Source organism: Tenebrio molitor, chromosome 6, assembly GCF_963966145.1.
Source record: "Tenebrio molitor chromosome 6, icTenMoli1.1, whole genome shotgun sequence".
NCBI classification, from domain to species: domain Eukaryota; kingdom Metazoa; phylum Arthropoda; class Insecta; order Coleoptera; family Tenebrionidae; genus Tenebrio; species Tenebrio molitor.
This window is the reverse complement of record NC_091051.1, coordinates 16,608,814-16,634,514: the sequence shown is the minus strand read 5'-3', so window position 1 is coordinate 16,634,514 and position 25,701 is coordinate 16,608,814. Positions and strand designations below refer to the sequence as shown.

Sequence of the window (25,701 nt, the reverse complement as noted above, 5' to 3'; positions counted from 1 at the left end):
GTTATCTCACCCTTCTGTCTTTTAAAAATCTATTATTTATTGAATTTTTCTGTTACTACTCTTTATCATTTAACACCCTCGAGATTGTCTAGCCTCGGCCGCGAGCGGCCTCAGGCACAATTTTTCTCTCGGTACGTTAAACAATGATTTCGCGGCCTTGATATCCAATAACTATTTAGGCACGCACAATACCTCGTTTGACAGTGCAGATGATCATACCTGTTGAAAACATTAAGCCCCCAGCATTCAATTCAATTAGCAAATTTCATAAAATATGCGGAATAGCGTAAATTATGTCGACCGCAGCAATTTATTTTCAATCACCAAAATGTTAACATTATGATGGATGTTAGCAACATGTTTTAAAAAAATTTAAATTCCACCCCTATCGGTAGGGGATCAAATGCGATTTTTGCATGTAGCGTGGTCATTAAAGCGTTATTAAAATATTTCCAACGACATAATTTCCCATCCGCGTTTTCTTTTTGTTTTCAATTCGGCGGGTGCTGCTATTGTAAATATTAATTAAGTATGTTTCTTGCACGGTAGACAAGGTAACGGGGAGAAGTTGAAGTTTGCCATTAAACCCACCCTGCATCATCACTTTCGCTATCTTTAACATCCCAGCTTCCTAGCTACAACACCTAACAGGAACACGAAAATACCACTTTTAATAAAATCCGGTTACGCACGGATAAAATCGATGCAGGGAATGGAGTTCGAGTGAAAGTGTTGGAGTCCCCGAACAAAAAAAGTTTAATGAAATAAAATAAAATCATGGGAAAGTTAATTAGGGCAATATCCACATTAATTTCCCGGGAGAATCCTGTTAAATATATACAAGGGCTCGTCCTAACGGTACGCCTGCGAAAACTGAAAACCCTTCACGATCCTTAACTAGGACACGATTATCGTGTATTATCCAAGTTATAATGTTGTCCCTCCCTAGTACGGCCCCGGACTTTAGGTGTCTCGATGTCTGCTTTTCCCGCGACAATTATTAAACATTTACAAAACTGGAGTAACTGTGTTTAAACAAATGGCCCAATAAATTCGGCGCAAACGACAGTTAGAGCACGGAATGTTAAAATAACGATTTCAACTTCAACACAATTAAATTTTTATAAGCCCAAATGAGACAAAGATTTTTTTTCAGAGGCGAGAGAAGGGTGTCAGCTTTAAGTGCGAGTGATTTAGAAAGTTCGGTATTAACTCAGTCATGTATATGCAAATAAGTCGTTCAAAGGAAAACGAAAAAGAAAACGGCTGTCGTAAAAATATTATTTCAAAATTATTGCAACACATGAAGCGTGCTAAACTGTGCCATTAAAGCGTTTCACGAGTTACAGGGTTATTTAATTTGAATCGAGAGAACAAATACACAGTTGATTAAACGTGATTACATAATTTAGGGCTATTTGCACCGGCAGCGATTAGCAATTTAACTCAGGCTCATTTTTAACAAACATCGTTTTATTCTGTGACAATCCACTTATCACGCAAAATTTTAAACACGAGCTTTTAACTGGCAAATGACTAGTGTTACTTATCGGACGCTTAATTATCCTGTCAAGTCACAAAATTGATTTCATGAAATTTGGATGCACGAAGACACTATCGCTAAATGCAGATAAGCCAGGCAAATTGCTCCATCACCCACTGTTTTCACACCACAAAAATGTTCATATCTTTGATTAATAATAATTTGCGTTGTAGACAGTGCAATGCAAAAGCTTCAGCTTTGTCTTGAGACAAGTTGAACTTTTTATAGGATTCTGTAAAATGACTTAGTCTTGGACTTGGTAATCCATTTAGCTAACTATGTTTTATGTTTTTAAACCAAAAAACAAATATCCACGTTAACTTTGGAAATGTATTGTGGGTTGTATTTTCATTTCTATCATTATCACTCGTGAAATACCCTGCATAATGGGGATCATCTTCTGTCCTACGTAAAATAAAAGCTATTTGGTTGTCCGACTTGCTTTCGGTTCTTGAAAATTTGAAAAATCAAGTGGGTATAAATCAGGTGGGCAAAAAAAATCTTAAATTAGAAAAAAACATAAGGCGTTTTAGAGATTCCTGGTGTGGCAGCGATAGTGAGCAGACGTGTTTAGTAAAAAAGAGCAGAAATTACTAACGTAAACAGCGACGAGCGAGTGAGAAATGATAAGCAGAAGACAGTGGGCAAGAAAGAGAAGGTATGCTAAAATCGTCGAAAGTAAGGAAATAAAGCAACAAGAGAAATAGAGAAGCGGACGTCTGAAGAAGGCACGAACCCATTCAGAAAGCGTTCCAGAACGGGAAGATCCGAAGATCCCCAAGTAGAAGCGAAGAAGGAAATGGATAAGGAAATGAAAACCATGACTGGCGAGATGGCGAGATAGGAGAGGATACGGCGGGAATAAGAGAGGAGAACAAAGTACTAAGAAAGGAATTAGCGGCAGTGAGAGAGGAGAGGGGAGAGCTAAGGAAAGAACTAGCGGCAGTGAGAGAGGAGATGAGAGGAATTGAAGAAAAATAGCATGCGGAGGAGGCAGATTGGATGAACAGGATGAAAATGATAGAGCAAAAGATGGAACAAAGAGAAAAGAAGGAGAGAAAAAATAATGTTATAATAATCGGAATAGGGGAAATATAGAGAGGGGGGGTGGAAGAATGGTTATGAAGGGTGAAAGTGATAGGGGTGAAAGTGAACGTAAAGGAAGCATTTAAAATAAATAAAGATAAGATGATGCTGGTAAAAATAGAAAGTTGGGAGCAGAAGAAGAACATTATGCTAAATAAGAGTAAATTGAAGGAAAGAAAAGGTGAGAGGATGTATGTATATAGATGAGGATTGGACAAACGAAGAAAGGAAAACACAAAAAAAGTTAACAGAGGTGGCTAGAGAAGAGAGAAATAGAGGAAAAAGGGGGAAAATAGGATACAAGAAGATACAGGTAAACGGAGAATGGTTTATTTGGGATGAGAGAGAGGAGTAACTGAAGAAAACATTTTAGAATAAAGAGAGAAGAAGGGAAAACGAACCGGCGAGAAAAGGTATAAACAGAAGGTGAACAAAAAGGTAGATGGACAAAGAAAACGGAAACCGGAAAAGAAGCACAAAGGGAAAAGTCGCTCCCGAAAGAGTACAAATGGGAAGGTCAAGAAGCAAAAAGAGAAAAGAAAAAATGAAGCGCTACCGGGGAAATAATAACAGGGGTGAAACTGGGGATTAAAAAAAAGCGATAAGAAAAGGGAAAAGAAGAAGGATGCGTGGAAAGAAAAGTTCATGTAGGCAATAAAATAATAACAATATACAATAAAGAGATGAAGACAACAAGAAGACGTGTCGAAGACGCAATGAAAGAAAACAGGGAAGATCGTACGAGTATATTCTTGGGAGGGAACTTTAATTGGAGAATAGGAGAAAGAGGACCAAAAAATTGGGAAGAGGGGAGGGGGAATGGGAAAAGAAAATCCAAAAATAAGATGGAAAATGCAGAGGGGAAGAGACTGATGGAATGGATCGAAGAAGGGGAATGGATCTACCTTATGTCGCCAGATTGAGTTCACAAGAGGAATTTTTCTTAAATTCTTTTAATTTGCGCAAAAAATTCAGAGGAATAATATTTTTTCTGTTATTAAAAAGTCTTTTTCAACACAGAGGAAGACTGAACATTAAAATAAAAGAAAATGGAGAAAAATTATTTACTTTTTTTTTTGAAAAAATCAAACGATAATTGAATATAAACGTATTCTATTAACTCTTCGCCGTTTTCTGCACATAATTCAACCCTACAGCGAAGTTTAAATTTCTGAACACCCATGCGTGATACATGAGTGTTGGGAAATTTTTCATTAAGTTTTGTAATTATGTGACGAAAATCGGTTCAACACTGGATTAAATAAATTTTTTGTTCTAAAGACAACGTTTTGAAAAAAGTAATAAGTTATGGGCCAATTGTAATAAAATGTATAACATAAAAACTAGTCCAAATTTTAACAGAAAATGTTATTTTAAGAATGCAGTAGGTATATCAATACTGAGATTTTAATAACGGAAATGGGGTTTCAAATGAAGCAAAAAATGTTATTCCTCTGAAGTTTTTGAGTAAAATCAAAAATAATTTTTTCTCTCTTGGGAACCCAATCCGGGGACATATGGTATATAGGTAGCAGGGGGGAAACAGCGATAGAATACGGATTAGTGAACAAAGAAGCATAGGAAAGAGTACAAGAATTCAGAATAGGAGAGAGAGCAAAGTCGGACCATCTCGAAATAGCTTTGAGGAAGGGTAGGGGAGGGAAAGAACAGAGAAGGAAAGGGGTGAGGGAGAAGAATAAAACTTTTTATTTTGTTGGAATTCCTGTTTTATGTTTAAAGAAAAATGCCATCAGAAATCGGAAAGCCCGTAGAGCAAAATAAAGCATTCATTCATAAGGCGTTCTTGTCGTTTCTTATTATGATAAAGTATTTCAACCTTAAACTTGTTCACTGTCAAGTTGCTAAATCAATGAAGAAATACTTAAAACAAATGCCAGTTGATATTTCAATAAAATTAGTATATGTATTATGATGCGAGTCTTATAAGAAGCATTATGTAGCACGCACGGGTTTAGGGAACGACGAACTTGCGAGGAGTGCAATAAAGGAGTAAATACTTCAAAATGCCTTATAAACGAGATATCATACACTATTTTTTCTACTTTGCACCTTGTAAACCATTTTTAAACGAAAATTTACGCTTTTTCAATTTTGGGGAATTTTGTTGTGCTTGGCAACAAATGTCATTGTTTGGAAGATTCAAATGGCCCCATTCGCGGTGAAAGCAATTTTCACGAAAATGTTGTGGACAGCAATTTACCTAGGATTAGTCTTACTGGCCAAGACACGTTTAATGTTTGCAACAATTGTATATTCCACGGAAACAACAACTTAAATTAAAATTGGTTTTGTTTTGACGTCTATTTTGACATTTCATTTTCATCATGCCAACCTTGAAAAAGTAAATTGCACTAGTCTGTTGTGACACGCAAATTTCTATTATAGCACGCAAAATGAGTGTTGTAATAGCTTTCATATAGACCCAAAGTAAAAATAGTTATTTACGAACCAAGTGCGGGAAGACGATGTTCCCGCATGAGCGCATTTTTTAAAGCACAAGCGACGAAGGAGCGAGTGCCTTTAATTAATGCGCGAATGAACGGAAGATGTCTTCACGCAAGTGGTTCGTACAATATTTTTTGTACGAAAATTAAATTAAATCTTTTTGTTTTAATACATTAAACATAAACGAACATAAAACCAAGTAGGCAGTGATCTTGGTTATTCGAAACAATTGCTTCACTTGATATTTCAATTTTTGCAATAATTTGTGAATTTTCTAAGAACAATTTTCAACGATTATAAATCTTTCCGTAATTTTTTAATGGAGGAAAAGCCAGGGAAGTTGTATTTTATGAACTAAATTTTATTATTATCAAGACAGATTTTGTTTTGAATGCCTCAAAGGGCCAGTGTTTTTTGCAATTTTTACATTCGAGTCGACCGGAAACCACTCGTTTCGGAGCGAGCAGAAGTCAAATTTTAATCACAAGTGAGACAAAGTACTCACTAGTGAGTAAATTTGACAGCTGCCATTTAACTTGACATAAAGTACTCACAAGTGACTAAATTTGACAGCTGTCATGTTACTTAAATGAAACTTCATTTCATGGATTTTTTGCAACAGTTGCACCTGTAAGATAAAACGTCGTATATCACACGTGATCGAAATGCCGTTATGAAACTCGTGAGAAGTGTCCCACTCGTGCGCAAGCGCACTCGTCGGTCAAAATTCTCACTCTTGTATAATGATGCATTTCTATCACTTATAATATAATATACTATTAAATTGGTACAATTTTCACCTTCGTTACACTAGGAGGATTCGCCTAAATTAATTTTCAAGATTGAATCTTCTATATTTTTTAAGGTCTAACTGAATTAACCGTCTTTGTCCGAGAGAACAATACTCGGCAGTTGTTTAGTTGTTCACTTTTTGGAATTTATTCTTGTTAGCTTGTAAAGAGTTCATGTTTTCCGCTAGCACACATTTGTTCTAATAATTAACACAATTAAGCGTTTTCAGCGGGTGCAAATGCTTTGAGGAACACGACATGTAACATCGGACCAGACGGTCTGCACAAATTGTATTTAATTGCAAGAAAAAGAAAAACGAGAAGCGACCGCGCGAGCATTACACAACATTTAGGAGTAAATCACAATGGATTCTTGTGGTTAATTTAAAAATTGTTCTAGCGATTAATGAAAAAAAAAAAAACGAAACAAAACGATTGCTGCGAATTGTTCCCATCAGAAGCAAGTATATCGCATGTTGCATTTGTACTTCTAAATAATTCCGTCGGTCGTAAACAGGTACAACACGTCTAAGTAATTATTCAAAAGATATTCCAGTCGATCTTGAATAAGTAATGTTTCCTGATGCAACTTTTGCACATGCACCGGCATTAGAACGGTTAATACTTAAGAGACAAAAAAGACTCGAGATATCGTAAAAAGCGAAAAATTAAGTCCAAACAGTAAATTGTCGATTTGGGTTTTATGCGTTGAAGAGATGTCGGCGGCGAGCTTTCGAGGACTGTGGAGTTTTTCAGAAGCTCGCTGAATAATCGAGTACCTTATCGTGTGGTTGGTTGGTGATTTTTTGAGAATTAGATCGAATTCGGGGTGGTGTTTATCTACGATCTAATTGAATAAAGGAGATAAGCTCTATGCAAATTTTATTGTGTCTGTTCGGCGGTCTTAATTGACCTTGGGAGCGTTCTGTTTGTTCGAAGTACCTGAATATAAATTGATTGGCTCCAGAAACAGGTGAATCGTCATTATACATCGCCGAATAAATTTGCATAGAGCATTCGATTATATTAGTAATTTAAATCAGAATGGTGGCGTAAATTCGAGGGACTAATTGAAGACGATAGTTGACAGACCCTGTTTGTATTTGCGTAATCAAAACTCAATCAAAACATGCTAACATTTAGATTAATGAAGGGTTACACCTAAAATATGAGAGGAATTTCTATTCAGGCAATAGTCGAAGGGGCGGGTAGTAATTTATCCTTTATTTGCTTATTAATCGGGTCTCCCCCCTAATTCTGTTTACATTCTAATAATACACTCGACAGCTTGCACGCGGGATTCCCCTAATGTACGATTAAACGAATAAAGTGACGTACGAGATATTGCGAAGTTTGTTTTGTGCTGACGTTTGTTCTTGCGAAAGGACTACATTCTTTTATCTCTCGACCATAAACAATTTCGGATAAAAGCTTTCAATTGATCCGATCCCCTTCATTAGAATAAAAGAGATCAGAGGCCGATTCTTTTTTCATCCATCTTCTGTGTATCCTTAAAAAAAAAATTCACGTCTAACGCAATCAAACGTCAAAAGCTTTTGCACAAACCTAAAATCCAATTAACGAATTCCTCGGCCGACCTGATTGGAATTTTCACGTTTCTAGACCCATCACAACTTAAATTGTAAATAAAAATGTCCGCCAGTTCCACAAAGGGCTCTCCGGACCGAATCATATTTCGAGTATTGGATTTCATTATGCTTTGTAATTCTGAATAGGTACATAATAGCAGGAGATGAACCATTTCTGTTATTCCGGAAAATGTACAGATGGAACCACTCAACCCCGTCAAATATGTTAATTTGGTCGGTTAGCTGTGCGCTCGTTATGAACATAAAAGACAATCTCTTTGTACAACTCGAATTTTTCTCACATGACTGTAAACAATTTGTTACAAATTCTAAACAATTAACCACTCGTTTAAGGTAATTCAGAATGACGGTTCCACAAGGGTACAACTTTCGAGCACGGTCACGAAGATGCACTTTTCTTAATTAATTTTCATGTCACTTGGTTGCACTCGAGCAATATTCACATTTAACAGCGGATATTATTTTAATGAAGCTTCCGGTACGAAACGCACAGCTTTCAAGGAAAGTTCGATGTTTGCAATCTGGGGCGGAATTAATGACGCAAATATGCGTGACATTTGTATAATAACAATAATGCCAGAACAGCCGTAACCTTACAGTCGCCTTCTTTTATTAGACTTCGGCGACATAGAGGGAAACAATTTTCTGCGAGTAGCTCATGTTAATGGATTTACTTGCGTCCAATAAACGAGCACAACACAATTAATATCATTTTTTAAATTGCTTTCTGGTGAAAAAACCAATTCACCGAAGAAATATAATATAGAAGGAGCAAAGATATTTCCCATTATCCATCCAATAAAATTCTATCGAATTGATGTTATTTTAAATGCTTTGTGCTGGTACGGTGCGCAGAAAATTCAATTTGGTGGTATTTTAACATTATCTACTGCAGTTAGGAGGATGATAATAGTTATTTGTGTATTAAGGCAATAAAGTGTGTCTTTTTCGTCCAAGTCTGGGTTTTGTAGCCGAGGCCCAACCGAGGCTTTAAAACAGGCAAGGACAAAAGGCACTCTTTGGCAGAGGTGCACATTAATTTTTTAGGCGACCGTACGAACTACAAAGCAAAAGATCATTGGAAAAATTACAAATTTATTTTTTCATAGTATTTTTTATCAGCTTGCCAACAAAACCAGAAATTTACTATTTGCAATACAATGACTTGTTTACATCATTTATGGTGACAGGACAATTTTTGCGATTATCATCTGTCATTTCCGACGGCGTATTAGACATTTATTCATCACTTTCGCTGTTGCTATCAATTATATGAACGTTCATTTTATTATTATGCACCAAATAAGTACATACCATAATTATACGATAACTACAACACTTTTTCGGGCAAATAAAATACAAAATAATATAAAATATTCATTTGTTTTCAGTCGATTCACTCGGTTTTGTCGGTTTCATTGTTAACTTACTAAACAGACCAACAGATGGGGCCATGGTCAGCGTCCGAAAAAGTGCGTCCGAAAAAGCGCGTCCGAAAAAGTGCGTACGAAAAAGTACATGCGAAGAAAAGTCACTTTTTTTCATAAAGGGTGCCTAAAAAATAATTCTTCGTCAACCTCTCTTACTTGGGTACTAATTTAAAACATGTTAAAGCTTGCTTTTCCTCGGCTCTCGAATTCTATTACTTTTATCTTTATTGGTAAAAATTGAAATATAAATATGATCAGATAAAGTGTCTTCGTAATCGGTTCATCTGAAGGGCCCGTTCCTGGTTTAGGAAGTGACTATGGATGCACAGAGAAGCCTCCATTATTTGTTTTTGCGTATCTCTCAGCAAGATCTTTTTATGTTTATATTTCCTGTGTCAATGGCATTAAGGCCACATTATCTGCCTCTTAATTGAAATGAAAATTTGAAAGCCCCCCAGCTTGTTATGCTCAGATAATCTAAATTAATAAATTATCAAAATAAAATGCTACATTACGTCAGCAGCAAAGCCTTTGCGGTCACTTACACTCCCATTAACTGTGTAACTTCAAGTTAGAGTTCGTCACGAACGTTTGTTCTTGAAGTGGACAGCAGGTGTTTCATGTTGTGCCGACAAAGACAAACTCAACCCTTTTCTTCCGCTGGCATCATTTAACTATTCGGAGGTGGGGTCAATAGTGGCTCTGGAAGTGTTTACGGGGGCCTGGACCATCAACAAGTCCGTCATTTTTTACGATCGCCATTTCTTATCTGCGCGTCGAAGCTATCGATTAACCTAAACAAGTTTCGGCGCGGATATGAGTGGCTTTGATTGTTTGTTCAGTAGAAGACAAAGTGATCTTGTTGATTTGTGGTGGCGGAGACGACAGGCTGTTGATTCAATTGCGGCCCAGTTTGAAAATATCGATCGGTTCGATTCCAAGGACTGACGTCTCTTCTGACATTTCTCCACAATTTCCTCCAATCCACCGAGCTTGTCTTATCGTCTTATCGATTTATTCTTTATTAAAAGCACGGTGCAAGGCGAGATTGAAATATTCCTGAACAAGCAGGATTTTACGGGGATTGATTAGTCGGATCGTGTGCTTCAAAGCACCCTCGGAAAATTGTTCAGATAAGAGATTTTAATTTTTTTGACACTAAGTTTACCTTGAAGGGGTCATCTCGGACCCTTGAAAGATGAGCTGCCCGTGTCGTCTAGACGGTGCTTTAGGATCGATGCCATCTGGATTACAATTGCAGATGGATCGTCGAAATTAGAGCGTTTTTTGGTGCGACGGAGAAAAGTCGCATAAATCGAGACGAGAACGTGTTCCTAATCCATAATTCACCTAACAAACTGGGCCTTGTGCAATAAAGCAAAAGGGGTATGATTGGACAAGCGGTATGCCCTAACAATGACCACAATGGTCCGTATTCTGTATGAATGGAGCGAGTAGTGTCTGCCTTTGACCCAGGTCGGCTGTAGAGGCGTTCATCACCTCACACCACCGTGCAGAATGCGGTACGGCCATGTTAAATATGCTGTCGAGGATTCACTCATTCAATGCAACGACAATCGGTTTCGTTACACCTACCCAATTTATTATTTCGAAAGCTAATTTACAAGTTTAGTGCGGATTGAGAATAATTAATCGGGTTGCAACGACATGCCTCATACGACACAATCCACATAATGCGACTGATTAATGGTTTTCTAACGACTGCTAACCACCGACCGCATGTATTATGCATTACCTACTCCAGTGACCATCGTGCTTTCCGACTTATATCGAGCACATTTTTTGCATCACTAAAAGCATCTGTTACGTCGCGCTCATTAATCACTTTTTGTACTAATCAATGTCCCGTGGAAAAAATTTTATTAATGAATTAATGCAACCTTATCGGAGCACTTATCAATCGCGGCTGTTTAATTATTAATGGCGCACTTGGAGAACCGCACCGTCCTTAAGAAAGGCGGAAAGCTCCCACCAGGGAGTACAACTCGAAATTTCAATTACTTAAATTAATAACTTGCTATTAAAAAGCTTTAAAAGCGTGTTTGAATAGAGGAAGGGAATATTGTATTTTGTTTTTCGCGGGATTACCTCGGTGAATAAATTACACGATTATCAAATCGTACTTTCCGGTACAGGCTTTTTCACTTAAACAATAAAACTGGCGCGGAAATAAAACACCGAATGTTGTTGAAAATTTTAAATCGCGATATTCAAACAAGGGACCGGGATATGTGCCAGTGGGGGTTTATCTAAATATCGCTCGCAATAAGGGACATTGCTAAATTAAACATTCGAACAGTAATACTAACAAGGTTTTCTTACACGTTTCCCCTAGTTTTTTTAATGATTTCATGCCCTCGTAAAAAAATAATCAGGAGTAGTATCGACGGTTTGACATGCACGACGGCTATTTTGGCAGACTATTTCCTAAAGAAAATTTAATACGATTTTTTGTAATATGTATTTTTTATCTTTTTCTTTCAAAAGATTTACTGCAGGAACCCAAATTTAAATTTCAGTCAATGACAGACACTTGACATGAATATGCATGCACTACTGCAACTACCGCTCATTACAGCTAATTGGATTAAGTTTTTTGAAAGGAATAGCCCAAATAGTTTCTTTCCAAACATCCCGAAAACGTGGCCCCCACTGGATCTGACTCAAATTAGATTTTCCAAGTTCGTTTACACCTAATTCAGTTTCAAAATAAGGGACTAGCCTTCTCACTTCATTACAAAAGGAGGCAAACATGTATCGGATGTTCATTTAAATTTATCCGCAAAGTTGGCGTTGAAGAGTCGATTGTGAACGCACAACTCGTCAATCAGTCACACAAACAACGCAAAAAGTGAGGTTAGATTTAAACAGCTGTTCCGTGATCTGTAATCCGTGGTGCGATCACAATCGACTCTTCAACGCCAACTTTGACAGGAAATTTAAATGAACACCGGATACATACAGGGTTATTCACGAGAGGGGTACTTCTGATTATTTTTTTGCTGCAACCAACAATACCAATGGCACTAACTACTAAATCAAATATTTTTCTTTTAAATTATAAATCAAAGTAAGTTGGATTTAATTTAATCAAAATTCAACAAATAAATTAACAAATTAAGTTAATGTAACTCTCCATAAACGAGGATTATGTCAGTCTTTTTACACATTTTTGCTTTAATGTCAAAGATACAAGAATAAGAGCAATCGTGGATTCAGTTATAATTATGTATTTTGAAAATTTTAAATCAAGAAATCGTTGCAATATGTATAATAAGTTGCAGCAAAAAAAAAATTCAGAAGTACCCCAACCCTGTATAAGAGAATTTAGTGACTTTATTATTATGCATATTTTTTAGGAAACAATAAAAAAATTGTGTAACAGTAAGAACACATGTTTCACATGTTTCCCATTTTATCTTCATAATAAGAAACTCTGTTTTATTATTGCGAGTACTTTTGTAATCGACATTTAAAACCCCAGATTCTGTTTGTGGATCCCTCTTTACGAAGAAATTAATTTTATAAAATTGCTATCTACAGAAGACTGCACTTTAATAAAATTTAAGAGCGAGTTAGCGGTTTAATTTGTTGGCCGAAAGGCTGAATTTCAGCATCATTTATTTATCTAAAATATTAAAAATCGTGATGTTGACAAACAAACCAGATGTCTGCATCCAAAAAGACCTGGCAGAACAGATATGAAGATTTGTTTGATAGTCCCGCGCAGCTGGTTGCCTACACATTCGTCAATAATATTGCCGAAACATGTCGCGCATAAGCAACGCATTCATATGGAAACACTAAATCTGACAATAAGACGTGTAAAACAGCTGTTTCGAGGGACGAACAGAGTCAGTAATCGGACCTTTACCTTTATAGGGTAAGTGTTTTGCAGACAGTCGTCGAGTCGCAATCTTGATAAACTTAAAACACACCGGGAGAATATTTTTCGGCGAGTGTTCCTAGAATTTTTATTGTATCCCCTCACTCTCTCAATTTCCTTTTGTTACCACCTTATACTCGGAGAAACACAATTTTTGTATGAAACACTGTATACATTCTAAACAGGGCCGTTGCAACCGACGCCGCTCGCCTTGTCTAAATCGGCTTAGCGGAATTTTTTTCTTCCGGTAGAAGAAACTTCCAAAACGGATCGACTAGTTAAGAGATGCGCCGCCGCCTAACAAGTCCCGTTTTTATCCGAAAGCTTCATTGATAGAAGCAATAAAAATTGTGTTTTTTTTTATCTCCCGGTCCTGATTCATGCCCTTCGCCTTTCGATAAATACGGTCGACGTTTAACCATTCGGCGGAATAAGACACTGAGATGTGAAGGGAATTTGGAACATAAGCAAAGTATAAAATATTGAAGCGGCTGTAAGCCTGTATATTGCGGTCGGTACGTCGGCATGGCATAGACTGCGAAGCACAGCAGCTACCTTAGAATGTTAAAATAAAGTAAATCTACATAAAAACAGCAGTCACGAAGCGCTGATATTAGCGGTGTGAACCACAGGGGTGCAGATGTACGTGAAAAATAACCTCATAACGTGTGCTGCATATGCAGCTTTATACTCATCCAGTCCATTCATAAACGTGATCAATCCGGCCCATTATCTCCCAGCTTTTTTAATACGGGGCGTGCCGGATCGGTTTTATCGGAAGAACATTAAGAAGTTAACATGCACGCCGACAAAACTCCAACGTTCGGGGAGCCCTAAATCAAATCTATTGAATCGTCCGGTCTTATCACCGGAGTGCGGCGGCCGTGGAAAAATTCTCCATCACTCCAAAAAATCGAGCCCCACGTTCTGGGCGTCAAAATTTGTGTGACCAAAAGTTGGCCAGTGACAGCTCCGGGCTCCCAGGGGGTTTTTCGGGGCAGAGGGCGTGGGTTCGGATTTTTAAAAAATGGGCGCCAGGCAGCTATTGTCTTGAGCTGGTTGTTGCTTGTCCAGCTGCCGGGACAAGTGCTCAGATCTTACTCGTCGAAGGTAAGTAAAAGCAAACGCTTTCTGATCGTTAAACAAATTTTGGTTTATTCGGTTACTGCAAAATTATCCACAGAACAGTATTTGGTGGTTCGGTACTGGTTCACACGAATGCGATAATGGTTCGCTTGTAACTACTAGATGAAAATTGAAAGATGCGGAACCAGTACTTTTTGGTGGCCTTAATATCTACTTTGGTCGTAACCAGAAAAGCTTTTCTTTCACATGTGACCGAATCTTAAACTAAACATGATATTCTTCGACGAAATAAAAGATGTTTTGATTCCTGATGAGGAACCTCCCGAACTTAGACTTCCTTCTGATCGAGCTAATTATTAAATGTAAACTTAATGAAACCCAAGGTCAAGATTGGGGTGTCACCTTGACAAAAAATTAAAATTGATCCTGATAGGAAAGTTTAAATCGGTGAAGTTCCGAAACGTTAAATTTGACTGAAATTTCTTTAAGTTGACACTGGAGATTGAATGAAAAGGTTCTTACAAAAAAATTCTAAACACTTGCAAAGTTTCAAAAAAATTTTGTGAACATACAAAAATTATGAAAGCGAGAAGCGAGAAATTCGAGGCGTTCCTAAATTTTGCAATGCCGCGGTAAAAAAATATGGCGACTTAGCTTTATGACGGGTCTGTTGTCTCCTCGAATAGCGTCCTTTTGACTTGCGGTGTGACCTTGGCGATACGGTGCTCAAAATAAACGATCGCCTCTGCGAACGATGTTCTCCAAAATGGTCGCCTCTGCGAACGATCTGGCTACGAATCGCCCTGCGAACGATCTGGCTACGAATCGCCCTGCGAACGATCTGGCTACGAATCGCCCTGCGAACGATCTGGCTACGAATCGCCCTGCGAACGATCTGGCTACGAATCGCCCTGCGAACGATCTGGCTACGAATCGCCCTGCGAACGACCCCTAACGAATTGTCGTTAGTGTTGTGAAAATCGGAAGATTCGGTAATTACCTTTCAGCGAAAAAGGGGGTTCTTGGCGCTAAATCGAAGTCCTTCCGGCACTCCTTTACTCAAAAATTTTCGGTACTCTAAAGTTGCGATACGGTACTGGATCAATTCATCCAAACGGGATTGACTCTAAACTGGATCGAACCACCCCTAATACATGGTCTTAGTGAAATGAATTCAAAATTGAACGATAATTACCTCTATAGTGCGAGGGGTCACTCGACCACGAACTCTAAAAGGCGCTTCGCTGGCGTCGCTTCGACGGCTCTCGACGAAGTGTCCGACTTCCGCATTTTTAATCTCGGTACCGCAGTCCCATAAATCGCGAAAATCGTCACGCGCGCGATTCTCGACCTTATTCAGTTGTGCTATAAGGCGGGCTGCGCTTGCGTGGTACTGCGCAATCAAAAATGTGCATTTCCGGTGGTACTACACGTGCGCGTGTCATGACAGGTGGACCGTCATGGCGTCGGTTTGTTTACCTCGAAATTATACCGAGCGGGAGAATTCAGATTTTGGACGGTATTGTGTCGGTAAGTCGTGCACGTCTATCCTGATGTTAATTGCCGTAACTCGCAGGTCAAAAAAAGGACAGGAAGAAAGATGGGGTTGAAAAGAAGGAGATGACTTTCCGGCAAGTTACTAAAGAGGAAAAGGGACCCAACATTGCCGTACGGTCACCTATCGCTGAGAAGAGAAGAAGAGAAAGTGAAGAGAAAGAGAAAGTGAAAGTGGGGTTCTGAAAGATAGGTTGCAGCTCGCCAACCTAGAGGCGTGAGGCCACCTCAGCCTGACATTTGCGGGGGTAACATGTGTTCTTCCAGCCCCCCCGTGGTGGCTGGCACAAATGACTCTAAATTGAAACTTTCCGCTTCCGGAATGAGCGACGTAAAAAACTTGAAGGCAGGGTGGGCGCGTCGCGTTGCCAAATGCCGTGCGTTAACTGCTAGTTCCGGGTCTTCGAACTGCGATCTATTAGCCCCGCGAGCATAAGTAGGACCTCGTGGCCTCCTACTCCGGCCAATCGCCATTGTGGCGTTTCGTAACGCTACAACAGTCAAAAAAAAATGTCAGCCATTCATTGGATAAACATTTCGAGAGCGCGCCCCGGAGCACTTTTAATTAACTCGAATCCGAATGATAAGAATTATTACAATGAAAAATGTTTCATTTTACATATTGTTTTTTCAGCGGCGTTCCTGCATAATTTATTAAAGAAGCTTGGATTTTTATTAAAACTATGTACAAAGTAGCTGCCGTCGCGATCTTTTTATTTGATACTTAGGTTTAATGGAAGAGTATTATGATCTATTTCGTATTATAATTTCTATTATCCGTTACAAAAGATTTTTCGCTAGCTTCTCGTTGCAGAATTTAATTTAATTTGACAGACAGCGATAGGCGCCCTACTATTTATTGAAGACAGAACTTAATGACGGGACAAGACGGCGTAGGCTGGATAATTTTCTTCGAGAATGTTATTAATGACATCAGTTTTGGTATTTGCCTTTCTTAATAACGGAATTTCTAGAGAAACAACGCATGATCATTTTTGAGGTGGCTTTATTTGAAACTTTCTGAAAATAATGAGCGTGGGCGAGCGTTGACAAAGCTGATCGAAGAGAAAGGGACATTTCTGAAAACATTAAATTTTCTCTCAGCCTACGATACACTTGTACATATTATTTTTGTTGTGTTATCCCAAACATCTCCATGTCTCAAATTATATGCGACTCCACAAGCTTCGTAATATGAAACAAAACAATATTTTTTCTTGGATGTTTGCCGTTAGTTTTTAAAATAAGATTCAGTGAGTTTTTTAAGACTGGGCATAGGGTTTTACATGACTATTTCCTTCGAAAAATTTAAGCCAATCAAAAAACTCGAATATTTGAATTTTAGCCAATAGCGATCGATTTACAGCGATAATACTGCACTAGTGCAATTATCTATAATTTGCCCTGGTGCCAAATTTTCGCGTAGTCCTAATTAAAAATCATTTTGTATTAATTTTATATTTTAAAAAGAATTACGTTTATTTGTACTTACTTATCATGTAAATTTTTCTCAAGAAATAGTCTGCCAAAATATCCTTTCGTGCATGTCAAATTGTCGATAATTTTCTCTCGTGCGCTCCGCGCACTCAAGCAAATTATCGACAATTTAACATGCATGGATATTACTAGTGATAATTTTTCAACCGCCTGTTCACTTTAATTTTTGTGAAAATTACAAAGTCTAGCGTTTTTTTTAGATTAAACAAAAATATTATCTACCCTAAACATTACTATATTAACGATAGATTCATATCATTATTTATGTTATAACAAGGTTCTTTACTTCAATAAAAATTAAATGAAATGTTCAAAATGGCCTCCATAGCCAGCTAAACAATTACACAATCAATTACATATCAAAATTATAAATTTGAGGTGAAATTTTAGCCTACTAAAAATTAAAACTGCAGCAAACGGAATTTAAAAAAAAAAACTCTATTTGCTAGCTCGTTCCTTGCTTCTGGTTATTAAATTGAGATTGTTTCAATACATTTTCATATCCCACAACTTTACTACAAAACTGAGTTGAATATTTTCATGAGGACAAAAGTTAACAGGAGGTTGAAAAATTAGCATGTAAAACCCTATGGCCAGTTTAAAAAAAAAACTCACTGTATAAAACTTTGCTTGACATTAAAATAAAATTGTTTGACCATTTTTCCCCGAATGGCTCGATTCATCTTTGATACAACTCGCACATTTCGCCTTTGATGCCAAGAAATGTTTAAAAACATGTTAAAATTATAATTATTTCTGCAAGAATTTCATTGATGTGTGTACTTCTCAACAACTCTTGAATAGTTTCTTTGCAGTTTAAATGATGTCTCTACTTTTCTGCCTTTCATTAACGTTTCGCGTTCTTTTACACATTCACGAGTAATAATGAATCTAACAACATTTGTGATGCAACCAACAATACACGTCCCCCATAAATTTTTAGTTTGTGTTTTTATTGATTATTCCACATAATGTTTTTGATTAAATTTGTCAAATGTAATGCCGCGCATGTTGACTATGTTGTATAAAATTAAAATACATATATAATTTTTACATCCACATAATCGGTAAAAATGTAATGTTGGCTGCATTACAAATTTCGTTAGGCTCATTATTACTCGTGAATTACCCTATATAAGTAGTAACACTACAGCAGTTGAAAAGAAGCTGAAGGACCAACAGATGCAGAATTGAGTGGAAATAATTGAAATGTTGAAACACCGCACCATACTACGGAAAGGAAGATATTTAATATTTCCTTCTGCTTTTCGATTAGAATCAGTCGGATGACGTTTGTTTTAGCTTGAAATGTACATTTGCATTGACGAGCAATGTCAATAAAGGACAACTGACATTACTAGACTAGGGTAAATCCATATTTATAATAACGACACCCTCGATACTAACCGGCACTAAATGTATGGTTGGATGTATCCTTTGTTCGTGGGCAGTAATCTAATGGAATATGTAGCTTGATTTACAACAGGATCTTACTAATCTATAGAAATAAACGAAAATGAGACATATCGAGCGTTCAAATGAAATCCTGGGCTGAGTAGGCGTTGGAAAAAGTAAACCGTTTAGAACAGTGTAAAGTTTGAATTTCCCGCCGTTTGACACGAATCATGTCATGTTTATGTCTAATTTGGATATAATTGAACATGTTTGTTTTCAGCAAAGGGTGCCCTTAGATATTTTCTTCGAGAATAGGAATCGTTAAGTCATTCTATTTTTAATGTAAAACATTGCAAGGAAAGAAAAAAAGAAAGATTTTTTTGGCTGTAAATTTTAGGTTAGCTGTCAACATGCTCCAATTAATCTACGCTTTAATAAAGCACAACAATTGACGATCTCCGACGCCTTCCCAGCCCAGGATTTCATTTGAACACGCGATACATGGTTGAAAAACTTTCATCTCCAAATTATCCTTTTCTTAATGGTCAACATAGAAGTCAATTTGACACTTGACAAGTTTGCATAAAAACACTTTCGATTATGAATATATTTGGAAGGAAAAACGGGAACGGAAATCAAATCAAGGTTGGATGTTGTTCTTCGGGATTCATCACCTTAATTTTCCACCTTGAGTTTTTGGGTTTCTGCATTCAAGCGTAGCCGTACCCACACAAATGATTAACCACGTTTTAGGACGGCCAAAAACGGCGACCACACCTGAAATTGCGAATGTAATCCACGATGTGGTTTTTTGGCAGATCGCCGAATAAAGGTGCGTGAGATTGCTGAAGCCGTAAGGAATAAAGATCTCCTACGAGAGGGTATTTCATATTTTGCACAACGAATTGGTTTTAAAAAAGCTTTTTGCAAGATGCTCAGTCCGGAGCAAAAGTGCGTTCGAGCTCAAACATCAGCTGAGTGTTTGGAAGTGTTTCAACGGAATCCAACGGATTTCAACAGACGATTTGTCATTATGGATGAGACCTGGATTTACCACTATACCGGAAATAAAAACTGTCGAAACAGTGGATTGGACCAGGTGAATCGGACCCAAAGAAAGCGAAAACCTTGCGATCAGCTGGGAAAGTGATAGCATCGGAATTTTGCTAATTGATTATCTTCAGAATGGGGAAACTATTAATGGCCAATACTACACAATACTTTTGGCGAAGCTGAAAACAGTAATTCAGGAAAAACTCCCTGGAATGGTCAAGAAAAAGGTGTTATTTCACCACAACAACACACCTGTTCATTCAAATGCAGGTGCCTAACAAGAAATAACGGAATCGAGGTTCGAACTTCTTGGGCGTCCACCGTATTCGCCTGATTCGGCTCCCTCCGTCTTTCATTTCTTCCCAAAACTGAAAAAAAATTTAGAAAGAAATTTCGGTCGAGGAGGAGGTGATCGATGCCGTTAACACTTATTTTGAGGATCTCGAAGAAAGTCACTTCCGGGAGGGAATTGAAAAACTGGAGAAACGTTGGACCAAGTGTGTTGAGCTTCGAAAATAAAATATAATTAAATAAACTTTATGTTCTTTTCACCCTCATTCCGGAAACTTGCCAATCGACCCTCGTTTATTATTAGTTAACGTTATTGAGATAAAATCTTTCTTGAAACCCGTTTTTACAAAGAGCGTTAAAAAATGTGATCCTTGGTCCTTGCTTTTGCTTGCGTTAACGATGCAGCTTCACCAGCTGTCAAACGTCATTTATTTACCGAACAAGCAGTGGTGTGAATTACTTTTTTTATATTTTATTGATAAAAACAGTTGTTTTTAGAATGAACCAACTTGGAGTTTTTCTGGTTGTTTTGGTGCTGCATTTTTACTATAAATTAATTATTTCATTTATAATAAAATAAGCAACAAGATGAGTTTATCTCTTTGTAGCCCGGGCAAGTTAGCTTAAAAAATAGGGGTAAGGTTACTATAATTCGCATAGAGCTGAAAATTGGTATGAATGTTGGGAACACCATTATAAAAGAAATGTAAAAAGTCCCCATCGCTCCCACATCTGCAAAAAAAGATATTGAAGGTCAAAGGTCGGGAAAATGGGTTTTTCGAATTTTTCAGCCAAACGGTAAGTTTTATCATAAAAATAGATCAGACAAAAATTGTAGAGCATGCAATTCTCTATAAAAAATGTTCTTATACTTTTTTCCCTAAGAATAACCATTTTTGAGATATAGCGATTCCAAAAGCTGAAAAGGTTGTGTTAAATTGTTTGAAAAACAAGACTCAGAGGCCGATTTCATTTTAGCTCCAACGGCTAAAATTACTAATCCAATAACAATCGAATGTTTAAACTTAGAAACAATCCGTTGAAACCAACCGAGTCTCCTAACCGACAATTTTTCTGTTAAATTTAATTCGTTCCCAACAATCTATTAGCATTCACTCATAACCAAATACACTTCTACATTTCCTTATGACTAACGGATTTTAACGAACTTCTATCGACAGTCTAAAAATTACAACACGAAGAAGACAGTACACTTGAAGCACCATCAGATAACTATCAATCAGACGAATAATTTTCCCCTATCGCTTTTATCATCTCCAATAGTACCATTTTTCAATTGATACAATATTTTTTAATGAAACAGAACCACAATAGATCGTGGAAGAGGCCTACCGGGAAAACCACGTTAAAAAAAAACGCGCCAAGCACACTACCTTACAGGTGTCCATATTATGAAGAACACAACTTTTTGAATCGCTATATCTCAGAAATGGTTATGCTTACGAAAAAAATGTAACAACATTTTTTATAGAGAATTGCATGGTCTACAATTTTTGTCTGATCTATTTTTATGATAAAACTTACCGTTTGGCTGAAAAATGCGAAAAACCAATTTTTGCGACCTTTGACCTTGAATAACTTTTTTTGCAGATGTGAGATCGATGGGGACTTTTTACATTTCTTTTATAATGGTATTCCCAACATTCGTACCAATTTTCAGCTCTATGCGAATTATAGTAACCTTGAATGTGTTCGTTGCCCGGGCTATTTGAAGGAAATGTCAAAGCATATCAACTAAACGGACGACATCTATTTGAAAAAAAGAAAAAACCGTAGCCTCCTTGACCACAATCTTTTGTAAAATACGATACGATACAATCCCTATAATCTTAGAAGTACTATTATAGGATAGTTTAGACGTCTAATGAAATATTTCTGCCTCCACAACAGTCGCTTTTTTACTCAGTTGTTTCCTAATTTAACTGTGGTGCATCTATTTTTCCACTGCATTTTTCTTACTTGAGTCAAATTACATCAAAACTTTCCAAACAATCTGTGACATTGTCGACGCTTTCAGAAATATGGTGGTGAAATTTGGCACCACATTTTAGCAATCTCCGAAAAATAATGCCGACATACTTAGACTTTATACAAACGGTTACATTTATGAGCTTCGTTTACAACTCTTTTTTATTTCTTACAACCCTATTGGATTTTTTGAGGAAAGTATGTTGTCTTTACGACTGCGGTGATATTTACAGCCATCGAGTAAATTTATTACGGCCACATTTCTGTTGAAGAATAAAAGAAATCGTATTATTGTTCGCGGTGAAAAAATGCACCGGTCTATATCCGAGAAAATAAAACTCAAGTCAAATTTGGCTTCTGTTTTCTGGATTTTTTATTTCCGAACAAATAAGACAAAGAATGTTTTCGACCTCGTGCCGAGAGCATTTAATCGAATGAAAGTGTCTCGTGGGGCGGTCCGTAGGTGGATGTGTTGCAAATGTAAATCAAGTTAAAAATGTATAGACACAGGGGGATTAACCAGACCGTTTATGCTAATTTCAGCAGCTTCTCCAGGCGACCACGTTTTTATATTGTTTACAAGCTGTTTAGTAAATTAACAAGGGCGGCCTCATATTTCGCGTGAGGCAGCGGCTGTATTGGGCTCCGGCGTTCATGTCTCTTTTCCGGGAGCTTTCTCAAGACCGACATTTACAATTTAAACATCGTAAAACCTCGTACAATTAAACGGGGCGCGGTGGAAGTTACCAGTACCGACCGGGGTTGAGATAATAAAGTCGACAAGTATCTTTATTTAAGCTTTGGGAACTAATGCTATAAATCTAGATCCCTTTATTCTCGAATAGATTAACCGGGATACAGTTCAGATACTGAAGAACATAACCTAACAAAAACGGCCAACTGAAACGTAATCATTCTGGATCTAGCATAGTCCGGTCGGGGGGGTTGCGGCTCCTGTGGCTTGATCCCCCAGAATCCCCCTCGGGCTGCAGCATTGAGTGTTTACTGGAGAGAGAACTGGCTTAGTAACGCAAACCACGCACTTGCCTAAGATAAATACCGCCGTAAGTGGAACGAAGTGCCGGGAATTTAAAGAATTAATCGAGTTTTAATGTTAATTGGATTATTTTATTACCCCCGGACGAGACCGGGGGAAGAATCCGGGGAGAATCAGGTGAATCTCATCGAGATGGTGAACAATGAAGGGAACAAAGACGGCGCACAAAGATAAGCGTAAACACACGTTGTTACGGTGGCAGACTCGACCATTAATTTTATTTAAATCTGGTTTACACCTAACATTTGATTTTTATAAATTATGAGAGCGACGCAACATTCCCGTTGTTATTTGTCGGCGCAATAACGAGTTCATGTTGTGTTATTTTCCTTCGGCAAAACAGATTTTTCCTCGATAAAAATGCGACCACGCGACTCGAACGCCCTCGAAAATTAATTTCTACGAGAAAAAAGGGATTCACTTAATTTCTTTTGTAAATACCAAACGAGTTACGGTCAATGAAAACGGGGTTGGAACAAAACCAGTCTATAATTTAACTAAAAGCAAAATAGTTTGTCCGAGAAACAAGGGAGGAAATTGAACGTAAAGTCGTTCGGTTAGCGTCAGCCTTATTTCACGTCCTTTCAGTCGGTTTATGTCGTCCTTTTGCATATTCAGTCAAGCATTGAAGAGATCATAAATAAGTATTGACTCTCCTTATTTTATTTTCCTTCCTTTTTCATAATTCCATCTCCAAAAGAGTTATTATGTTCGGTTTTTGGGACGTAGTTCTGGTTCGTAAGCTTCCCAAATTTTCAGCAAATTACAAACAGTTTTCCTTTGAGGAGATGATTTTTTCCCCTCTGCAATTATCGAATTGAAAAATTACTATCATGTTTCAGTCGCCGGTAATAATTCCCATAAATAAAAAACCGAATTTATGTCCCTTTAAGGAGTACACGAAACGTTTTAAACGAAATATAAAAAATGTTTCCTGAATCGTTATTAATTGTTGGGAGGAAATTCAACCGCAGAATGTTAGTCCCAGGAACGTACATACTGTTCTAAATTCAAATGTGTTTGCTAAACTAATAAATTTCCGCTGAATATGGATGGAGCGGATATTTATTGATTTCGATAAAATTGAAGTGTTTTTCTAACATCTACGGAACGAATTGATTTATACAATAGCCAACCCCCAGCAACAAAAGCTAAAAGCTACTTTTAGTTTTGTAACGTTAATGCTTTTGTTTCAAGCGAAATCCTGGGGGTCTAATGCGAACATGAAAAATCTAATCTGGGAGCCTTTAGACAGCCGCCTTTGATAGAAAATTTGACTTGCTAGAAAGGAAAATTCGATCAGTTTTAAAAGAAAACTTATTTAAAACAGTTTCACTTTAAAGTGTTGACACTGGAAGATTCCTAATTTAAGGAAAATAAAATCGGTGACAGTTTCTAAAAGCATCAGAAATCTAAAGACGCTTTGTTTTATCTGATTCCGAGGAAATAAATATAAAGTTTTTTTTTTAAACGTAGGTAAATAAAGTATTGATCCTGGCGGAGAGCACTTGTCATGAAAGTATCTTATTTTAGGGAGGGTATGGAAGAGCACAATCTAATATGCACCTATAACATTATATCTAATAATATCCTCCACCATTTCACCTTTCAGTATCTGTACAAATAAAATTTTCCGTTTTGTATGAGAATTTTTCAACGTAATATAGTAGAGAAAAACATACACATAAGGAAGTGGCGATAAGAGATTATTCTTATACGAAATTTAAACATTTTCCACATCGATCATGCAGCTCGCCGATACTACTCGGGGCGATTACTCGAGGCATTTGTAGGGGCGCGATTTTCATAAATGCCCCCGAAAAAAGAAATATTGGCTCAGAATGTGGCATGTCTAAACTTACTTTGTCATACATCATGTTTCCGTGTAAAAGTTATATAAGCAAAGTTTTAAATAATGTACCTTCAGAAGGATTTTAAAAACTGCACAATATAACAGAATGAACACAACGTTCTGATAAGATCTCAATTTTCCATTTTTACTGCAGCGGTCGTAAGTGCAATCGTAAAATAAAATTATGAAAATGAATGCGTTTTTCATTAGCTACGCTCTCGAGCAGTCCCTTTCACTCGACTACCTATTGGATTTTTGGCTTTGAATGGGGAGAAACTCTCTCACGCAATATCTTACAACCTTGAGACGTATGAAAGAAAAATAAGAATTTCGCTTGTTATTGTGGAGTTGCGTTGAATGCGGTAAATGGAAGTGGTCCAAGTTCGCCTTATTTGAGAACTCGGCAAACATTTGATTTCATATTGAATTTTTAAGGACATTCCAAATAGTTTGGGCATCTCGGGCGTCTCCGAAGGACGTTTCATTAATTTTTCACTAATTCCCGATGTAAAAGGCGATATGCACCCCTAAACACGCCACATTGCGTTATATTTTAGCACTGGTAGAGATCTTGGATTTTCTCATGGGCTATGAGTCATATCTGCGCAAACAACGAATATCGGCTGAAGGAGACGCTACAGACCGACCGGAAAACATCGTCATTCGTCTCTCTCTCGTCTATTTGTGTGTATTTAAATTTGAAAGTAGTCCACGTTTTCGGTTTTCACTCAAAGATTTTTCATTCCGCCTTCGCACAAATGTTTCCAAGGTCACAGTCCATGGGAGAATCCAACACCTCTAGTTTCCTTCCGAGTCTTTTTCGTTTTGTGCAGTTACGACCGACGTAACAACTGCACGTTCTATCGCTGCACTGAAAATTTTACAAACCATTTTTAGTTTTTCACCCGTTTCGTGCAATGCGGAAGCCGAAGATTTTCATTGGACGTAATCCTTTGTTACGGTCGTTCCACTATTTTAATAAAAGATTTTCAATTTTATTCGAACCCCAGCGGTAATTATTATAGCGCAGCGGTGAAGAAGATGATCTCTTGGAACAGCACAGGTCACTGTTATTATTCCTCGGAATTTTAATA

General features: G+C 37.4%; 1 protein-coding gene and 1 long non-coding RNA gene across 3 annotated transcripts in view; one reads left to right on the top strand and one right to left on the bottom strand.

Moving 5' to 3' along the window:
- The window catches only part of Con (Connectin), a 258,429-nt gene that overhangs the window by 110,632 nt on the left and 122,096 nt on the right, over positions 1 to 25,701 (top strand). The window lies entirely within an intron of this gene.
- On the bottom strand, positions 13,962 to 15,244 carry LOC138133352 (uncharacterized). The gene is made up of 2 exons (XR_011160340.1): positions 15,115 to 15,244; positions 13,962 to 15,066 (listed from the first exon to the last, which is right to left on the bottom strand). It is a non-coding gene; the product is annotated as an uncharacterized lncRNA (long non-coding RNA).